The 9,340-nt window shown below is 45.9% G+C and overlaps 1 long non-coding RNA gene across 1 annotated transcript; it reads left to right on the top strand.

Moving 5' to 3' along the window:
• Positions 1 to 4,265: 4,265 nt before the first annotated feature.
• Positions 4,266 to 5,467, top strand: LOC144792236 (uncharacterized). Its single transcript, XR_013602523.1, has 4 exons — positions 4,266 to 4,340; positions 4,431 to 4,522; positions 4,621 to 4,687; positions 4,782 to 5,467. It is a non-coding gene; the product is annotated as an uncharacterized LOC144792236 (long non-coding RNA).
• Positions 5,468 to 9,340: the final 3,873 nt, after the last annotated feature.

Genomic DNA, 9,340 nt, shown 5'->3' with positions numbered 1-9,340 from the left:
TTGGGGTAACACCCTTCATGAGCCAGGCTAGTTTGACTCCAGTGGCAAGGGACCCACATCTATGCATACCCTGCCAAATGGACTAACAAAGCATCAAAAGGAGATGATGAACGGGGCGCTGACAATTTTCAGACACTCCCCTCAGTCCCAGATCTGGGTAGAATCCGTCATCATTCTTTAGCTCACCCCGCCACCCCAGTTCAGACCCAGCTATATTCAAATCAGTCTTGACCCGGTTCCTTATGGGAACAGTACAGCCCAAACTGCCAAACCCAGTCTTCCCTGGACCGGAAACAAGCATCCTGGGTCCGGTTTCGGGGTAACACCCCTCATCAGCCAGGCTAGCTTTAATCCAGTGGCAAAGTGAGCAAGGGACCCATGTCTGGGCATATCCTGACAACTTAGGACAAATAGAGCATACACAAGGAGATGATGAACGGAGCACTGAAACGTTTCAGACATTCACCCCCTGTCACACCATCAACTTTCTTTAGCTCACTTTGTCACCCTAGTTCAGACCCAGCTATATACAAATCAGTCTTGACCCAGTTCCTTATGGGAACAGTCCAGCTCAAACTGCCAAGCCAGGTCTTCCCTGAACTGGAAACAAGCATCCTGAGACCGGTTAAGGGGTAAAACCCCTCATAAGCCAGGCTAGCTTGAATCTAGTGGCAAAGTGAGCAAGGAACCCATGTCTGGGCATACCCTTGCCAACCCAGGGTGAACAAAGCATATACAAGGAGATGATGATAAGAGCACTGAAACTTTTCAGACACTCACCCCAGTCACAAATCTGGATTGAATCCATCATCACTCTTTAGCTTACTTTGCCACCCCAGTTCAGACCCAGCTGTATGCATATCAGTCTTGACCCTGTTCCTTATGGGAACAGTCCAGCCCAAACTACCAAGCCAGGTCTTCCCTGGACCAGAAACAAGCATCCTTGGACTGGTTTTGTGGTAACACCCCCCGTCAGCCAGGCTAGCTTGACTCCAGTGGCAAAGTGAGCAAGGTGCCCACATCTGGGCTGTTGGACTTGGCCCTTTTGGTAGGTTCACCCCTGAACTTTTTTGCCTTAAAGCTCTGAAATAGTGGTAGTGATTTTAGGCCTCTGGGCACTTTAGCACTGTGGCCCAGGGTAAAGTGCATGCTCGCTCCGAGTGCGTGTGGTGGGATTGGCCTGCCCTCCCATAGGAATGCATGAGGGATATGTGTGTCCATGGTAATTCCTGGTATGAGAGGAGTGCAGGGGCGAGTTTAGTATGTATGAACTTGTGAGAATAAATGCTGTGCAATGGTGTGCGCAGATTTATGGACTGGTGGAGTAATGCCACTTTTAGAAGTTGACATTTCTGTGTACAGTGTGTCTGCCTGCCTGATGTGAATTGCATGTCTGGTTTGTGATTGAAAGGAGCTGAGAGGTGTGGGTGGCTCCAGGAGACAAGGGGGGTCAGTCCAGTGGTGAATAGAGAGATCTGCATGCAGATGGGAGGGAGGAGTTGCACCAGGGACCTGAATAGGACTGTGCCTTCCCTCCACAATGCCGGCTACGCCCCCTGTGGTGCGTCTGATCCCTGAGCCCCCACCTGACAAAGGAGAGAGAAGCTGAGAAAAACAAAGTGCTCCAAATCCCCTCTAAACCAGTGCTAACTGGTATTCCCAACCCTGTGATGTGACACAGAGGAAAAGGGCATATAAATATAGGGGCTGTGACCTGACCATGAGCCTGTTCTGTTCCTAATCCTGATGGGGGGGGGGGGGTGCTGCTGCCCCTGAACCCCTTCCTTGGACTTTGGTTGTTCTCTTGACTTGAGGGGGGCCTGCTGCTGCCGAGCTCCAGGAGGAACCGCCACAAGGGACTGCCTCCCTGATAGAGGGCCCTGTGAGCTGGCCTGCCTGGGGCCCAGTCCTTTGCCCCCCTTCCTTGGGCTTTGGCCTCTTTGAGCGCTTTACTTTTATTTCCTAAAAGCGCTTTTCATAGCGCTGTGCTCCCTGCAGCTGAGGAGGAGCACTTCTATCCCTTTTAGAGGGAATCCCCGGCATAGGGATTCCCCGGCATTGTTGGGTTCTTGCAGGTGCCCACCCCGCTGTTGATGCCGCGATTATCGTTATCCTGGCGGGTGCCCACCACGCCTCTGTTTTCTGCAATCGTGGGTGCCCACCCCGCTTATTTTTATTTTTATTTGTGGGTGCCCACCCCACATGGCCGCTTTGTACTTGTTTCTGGCAGCGGGTGCCCACCCCATGTTTCCCGCCGCGGCCCGAGCCGCCGAAGAATTCCTCTCTGAAACGCTCTTGATGCAACCCGGAAGTCAGGCGAAGCTGCCTGACACAGGGCAGAACTTCCGGAGCCTCGCAGGCTCTATTTCCGCTTTCCTCCAGTAGCTGACAGAAGGGGGAAGGCGGCCCAGAAGCCAGGAACTGCGTCGCGGGGCTCCCATGAGTGAAGGGAAGCCCCGCTGAGCTTTTTTCGTCATTTGAAAGCACTGGATTGCTGATACGCCGTACGAGGAGACTGACCTTGCCGCAGGTTGCAGCTGTGATATCCAAGGGACAATCATTTTTAATAGAAAATGGAATCCATTGCGAAATGAAAAGAATATATCTGATTACACTTTCTATATTTGAAAAAAAGGAATTATGAGAGTTTCCCACTTTTAACTATCATGCTCATTGAGAAAGGATTTATCTCACAGGAACCATCACCTCATGGCATTAGAAAAAACTAGAAGGAATAATAATATTTGAGCAACCCGGACTGACGAAAATATCTGCACCATTAACTGAATCTTGAAGGAAGATAGCTGCTATATACATTACAGGTCAAAAATCCCTTGGCCTCTGGTTTACATGGAATGTTTGTATCTGCATAGGTCCTGAGGAAGGTGGTGGATAACCCACCGAAACGCGCGTCGACCTTGCGTGGAACCAACTGTAACATCTTATGGTTCAAAGTTAGGCAGAGAACTTTCTGCCCTATAAATCAAGATTTGGTCAGATACTACATATGTATGGTGTGTGAAAGGTTATGAATTGGAATGAATGCTATTGAGTGTGTGGAATTGGGTTATTATTGATATGTTTTTATAGCCAAGGGGACATTTGTTATGAGATTGTTATTGCACTTTTTGTAATATGAATTTTGTACAAAATAATGTATGTATCACTGATACAATGGATAAAAATATTTTATAAGAAAGTAATTGAAAATGAAAAAGAAACAATTAGGAAATAAAAATATACTGAAGAAATGTTATAAACTAGTCCTGATGTTGTTGTGTTTGAATAATTTGTAATATATAAACAATGTTGGTGAACAAAAATTAGATAGGTCATGAGGGAATTTTTCTAGTATTGTATTTATCTTTTCTCCTCTTTTCCCTGACCTCAAAGTAACGTTAGAGGGGTCCCCTCCTTTATGTTTTTATGTTTTTTTAAGCCCAGCAGCAAATCAACATAAGAAATTGATAACATCTAATTGGCATTTGTTGAAAGACCTCCATGAAGACTTTTCAGTACTTCCTCTATTCGCCTATAAAAAAGAAAAAAGTGTGGCTAATCACGTCATTAGAGCAGCACTTCCAACTGATAAAGCTCCAACAGTGAGAAGTCTGTTGGGCCTAGCGCCAATTACAGGCCACCATAAATGTGGCACCTGCACCTGCTGCAATGATACAATGAAAGCCTCAGTGTTTACCTTCGACAATATTCACTGGAAGCACGAAACTTTCACGAATTGTAAAACACGAAATGTGGTCTATGCTATTGTATGCCCCTGCCCTATGTTGTACATAGGTAAAACAACGCAAGAAGTGCGACAAAGAATAACTCAGCACAAATCAAGGATTCGGCGAAAGGTGGAAAATGCCCCTCTAGTAAACCATTGGGTGGGCAACAAACATGAGCAATCTGACCTGAAATGGACAGTACTTTCAAAAATTGAAAGGGACCCTCGGGGTGGTGATGTTGAGGCAAGGCTAAACCAGCGAGAAGCGCTCCTAATCATGAAATTTAATACTGCCACCAGAGGCTTGAATGAGATCTCGGAGATATATAAACCTAGTGGTTGATTACCACACATGGGTACCATCCGCCTACAACATGAATTTTGAGGTACATTACATACATCGACATTCTACTACAAGTCCCTTAACCCCTGTTTGTGACTCCCATCCAAACCACGTAGCCTCTTCGCTTTAAGGAACTACAAATCCCACAATTCCATCCTTGTACTTCTTCACTAACCAGGAAGTGGTCTTTTGCAACACGCACTTCCATCGAATGGGTGAGGGAGAAGCATCCAGCCTCCCTGAGTGAAGCATATCAAACCGAGGACTCCGGTATGCGCATCATAGTCATTTTTTAGTAATCTAAAACTCATCCCTCTGACGCGCTATGCGTTACTAACGCAATCTGCCCCTTCCATCTAGCGGTCCCGTCACACCTTAAATCTACATTCATCGCCGGCAAAAGGGACGCGACTACAGACTGAAGCAGACTGAGACACCTTCAGCGACAGCGGGTAAGCACAACCATAGAGGCATAGGAGTATGAACGAGGATGAGAGGTCTGTTAGCAGTGATTAAAAGTGGCTTTTGTGTGTTGCTTTTTTTCCCCCAGCCCTGCCGCTCATTTCCAAGTGGTTCTTGTACCTCAGTTGCGAGGGAAGCCTGGCTCACACGGCAAGGTAGGCAGAGGCGGCCAATGTATAGAACAGGGTTGCTGTTTGTCTCTTAGTCTCTCAGTTTGAATCCTAAAGCTATATCTTTTTGTCTTTGTAGTGACAATTTTGGTCCTGAGGAGAACCCCGGTCACTAACGGGGTTTGAAACGCGTAGACCAACTTGATCTCGGTGCATTGAAGCATTCATTCCCCAACAGAGCTTGTCAAAAAATTAAGAGACTTTTTTGCTCCATATTTGATTTACAACTTTGCTGACTATAGGAGAATCGCATATTGTAATACAACAAGAAATATATTTTTTCATATGACATGTTTAAAGGGATATTGTTATCGAGATCATAGGATGTTTGTTTGTCTGAATGGTGTATGATTGATTGGCCAAGAGTGTGTGAATCGTAAAAAAGTTTAAACTGTTTTGTTTAATTGTGGTGTTCATTTTGTCTTGTATATTTTGTATATAAACATTTTTGTATTTCCATGCACATAAGAAGTTTATGGTATAAACATTGAAGCACTGAAAACGAATTATAAAAAAACTCAGTTGCAATTCATAAAGCAGGTTGTTTGTCACATTCATAATAACCTTGTTCGTTTCAGATTGAAATCCTTAAAATAGGTCCTCAGCAATGGCAGTTGTTATTGTTTTGTACGATCAATCCAGAGCCTCTCAGGCCCCAGCAATGTCCCGGGTCCCAGGAGGGGGCCCGGGTGAAGTAAAGAGAGCCCCGCATGCTGTAGAGCCGGCCCGGGGGAAGTAAAGAAAGCCCCGCATGCTGCAGAGCCGACCTGGTGAGTGAGAGCTGCGCTTCTGGTGGTCTCTAGTTTCTTAAGGGGATCGGCAGGAGAGCGGACCACTCCGGCGTGGGCTACGATGTTGTAGGGCCCCCGTGGGGGTCCAGAAAACCCAGGGAGACCCGTGCCTTATGGGAACAGTTCAGTCCAAACTGCCAAGCCAGGTCTTCCCTGGACCGAAAACAAGCATCCACGGACCGGTTTCGTGGTGCCGGCCCACGTCTGGGCATACCCTTGCCAACTTAGGGCGAACAAAGCAAACACAAGGATATGATGAACGCAGCGCTGAAACTTTTCAGACACTCACCCCAGTCACAGTTCTGGGTTGAATCCATAATAATTCTTTAGCTCACTTCGCCACCCCAGTTCCAACCCAGCTATATGCAAATCAGTCAAACTGGTATGGCATGGGGAGGAAAAAAAGATGGATTTAGGCCCAGATCTCTGTACTGGGGTGAATGTATGAAAGTGTTCTTCATTCTGTCAAACAATTGTTCTTTTTTGCAGTTTGCTGTGTGGTACCTACAAATGCCAACAAGACAGAAGAACTCCACTAAAGTCTCCCCACTTCCCACACATTGGGAAGCTTTACTCTCCAATGCCTGGCAAGTACGGCATTTGTCACCCCGAGTGGGACGGGTATGACCAGACGTGGGTCCCGTGCTCTCCATGCCACTGGAGTCAAGCTAGCCTGGCTGATGAGGGGTCAAACCCTGAAACCAATCCTAGGATGCTTGTTTCCAGTCCAGGTAGGACCTGGCCTGGCATTTCAGACTGGACTGTTCCCATAGGGATCAGGGTCGAAACTGATTTGCATATGGCTGGGTTCAAACTGGAATGGCATAGGGAGGGAAAAAAACAATGGATTTAAGCCCCGATCTCTGTCCTGGGGTGAATGAATGACAATGTTCTGCATTCTGTCCATCAATTGTCTTTTTTTGCAGTTTGCTGTGTGGTGCCTACAAATGGCAACAAGACATAAGAACTCCACTAAAGCCTCCCCGCTTCCCACACATTGGAAAGCTTTACTCTTCAATGCCTAGCAAGTACCGCATGGGGAAGAGGCCCAAATGAGATCCAGGGTGCAAAATTGCAAGGCCATTATTCAGCCAACCTGCACTAATCAAGCAGTTGATAAGGCGCCAAATACTGTGTGTGTGTTTTTGAGACAGCAACAACAAACAGATTGTAAATTCTTGGAGTGTTAACATGCCTGATTTGAAGAATTGAAAATACATATACAGGGTGTGGGTGTTTAAAGGAGTCCATAGTTACTGCGCTTCCTATGATTTATGTTAGTCAAACAAAAGAAACATCATGATTTCAAAATGTTACCAAAATTGCTTCTCAGTTGTAAAAATAAACATATTCACATGTGGTAACTGCTAAGCGGCCATTGAGTCTGAGTCAAGTATGGAAATGTGAGGGAGAGTCCTTTAAATTCATTTTATAATGTAGTTTACAAAGACCTGCCAAAATGTACAAATAAGGGAACTGAGGTACAGGATCACATGACACGCCCACGTGACAGACGCAGGATTCCATGCAATAAAATAGCTGTATATGATATTTACAGGGTCCATAAACTACCAAGTCTTGTATGGATTTATTTGTATACCTGTTTTTAGTTAAACGCTGCCCACACTGTTAATATGTTGTTTTCTTTAAAGAAACACATGACCAGAGCATTGTAGAGTAATAGTGTCCCTCCCTAATGAGATGAATTGTCTGATAACTCTCTCCTATTCTACAGACTAATCCTTTACATTGGGAGATTTGGGACCTGATTACGTGTCTGGCGGTCTTACGACCGCTAGATTCGCTGTGGCTCAGGAGGCGGGCCACCGTCCGCCGCATTATGACTTCCAAAGTCAATGCCGCGGTGGACCATCGGCTGCACCAGGGTACAGTCATTCCCTAGTTAGACATATCAGTCTACATCTCTTCTTGTTTGTCAGATTAACTTCATACAACGTTATCTTTGGTGACAGTGAACAAGTTTCGTTGTGATATTACTTAAAAGAGTGGACTATAACGCAAGTGGATTTTAAAGAACAACTAATCTATGTCTTATCCACTTGTTTATTGTTGATTTTTTTCACTGTTTTTTTAAGAAATTGTACCCCATGAAATGAAAATTTGATACATAAAAACTTTGTTTCATAAAAACTACTTCCCGTGTAGCATTTTTCTATAGTGAGTTGTCACCACTTTATTGACTAATCAAATGTTGAACTGTATGAGAAACAGGTTTTAATTGTTTTAAGTTGGTCCTAAGTTTCTTTCAGTTAAGATTGATCAACCTCCTGTTTCACAGAAAATTTTCAAAAAAAACTTTCTGTTAAAAAAATTCCCTTGTAAGCAATTTTGCCTATACTATATTCCCTGGTGGTGGCTGTCAGGAACTGACTTGCGCCTACCGAACTACAATCCCCATGATGCTCTGGCTAAGAACTACAATTCCCTTGATCCTTTGCGGCGCTGTGTTATAGCGCGGCAGGACCATGGCGCGGGCGTACTTGATTCTTCCCTGTTGTCCCGCGGAGGCGCTGGCGGTTCGCTTTTCTGCAACCTGCCAGGTTTGGGGAGAACTTTGTTTGGATTTCCCGGTTGGAGTCGGCATTCTGGTAAAGTACCGCGCTTTGCTTGGCAGGCGCTCCGGTGTCTTATGTCCGTGAGCCCAGCTCACAGGAAGTAGGCTTGCTCATTCAAGGATTGTGATCTGGACTTTAGGACTGTGGGGAAGCGGGTGTTCTCGCTTACCTGCTGGTGGCTAGTCGGTTACTGGACTCGTCTAGTGGCGGAGTGTTGGGGGTTCTTTCCTTCACATTGCCGTCATGAACTAATGCTCTAGAAATGTACTGTTAACGTTTATGGACTACAGGCACCAAAGCGGAGGGCAGTAGTGCAGGAACTACGCCCTGCCGTGTTTGGGGTTTAAAACTTCCCTCGTGATTGTGGATTACAGGTACCAAAGCGGAGGGCAGTAGTGCAGGAACTACGCCCTGCCGTGTTTGGGGTATTTTGACACTGCTATTGCTATCAGGAACTCACCAGGATTAGTGGATGAAGGAATCCATTTATGCTGGTCTACTATATACTAGGACATGGATTGGAGCGGGAGGTTATTTTCCCCCGGGGTAGGTTTTATACCTTACAGATGTAAACACCATAGTTTCTATTGTGTGCACAAATAATAATGCTGGCTTTCATGTTGTTCAGGGAAGGAGTGAAGGAGGCGCGCATGTTGGATTGACGCTACAAAAGGACAGCAAAAGGCATCTAGTCTGTTGGCTTCTAGTCTGTTGTTTCAGTGAGAATTGAAAGAGAGTAGGGTTTTGAGATTTGTATTAACTTGTGCATCTTTCTTTTCACAGCTTCCTTTTCCCAGCTGCTCCCTCCCTTTCCTTCCCGGGTTTTTTCCCCTTTTAGGGGTTTTTCCCTCGCCGTATCGCTTGAACACCCTGTGTTTTATATTCAGGGTGTTTGGGAGGTCCGGAGGTGGAGCTTTATCACGTCACATCGATCCTGCAGAGTGCAGACCTTGACAGAATCAAGTACCCACGAATTTCACTCTGCCCGGTTGGTGTAGTGTTGATAAATGGCGTCCATGGAGGATGTGTTGCATGCGTTAGTGTTAGTGCAGCAGGAGTTGGCTTCTTCCAAAGCCGAAACTGCCGCACTGCGAGACAAGGTAGAACAGTTGTCAAAGAACCCCTTTAATGCCTCATCTGCTGCGTCTTCCATACAGGTAACGGTACCTCCGCCCATTCCTTTAGCCAATCCTGAAAGGTACTCAGGGGATCCAGGGAAAATACAAGTATTTTTGACCCAGGTGTTAATGCATTTTTCATGTAAACCGGCT

This window comes from Lissotriton helveticus, chromosome 11, assembly GCF_964261635.1.
Source record: "Lissotriton helveticus chromosome 11, aLisHel1.1, whole genome shotgun sequence".
In the NCBI taxonomy this organism is placed as follows: Eukaryota; Metazoa; Chordata; class Amphibia; order Caudata; family Salamandridae; genus Lissotriton; species Lissotriton helveticus.
The sequence above is the reverse complement of the archived record's forward strand: the minus strand, read 5'-3'. Positions and strand labels throughout refer to the sequence as shown.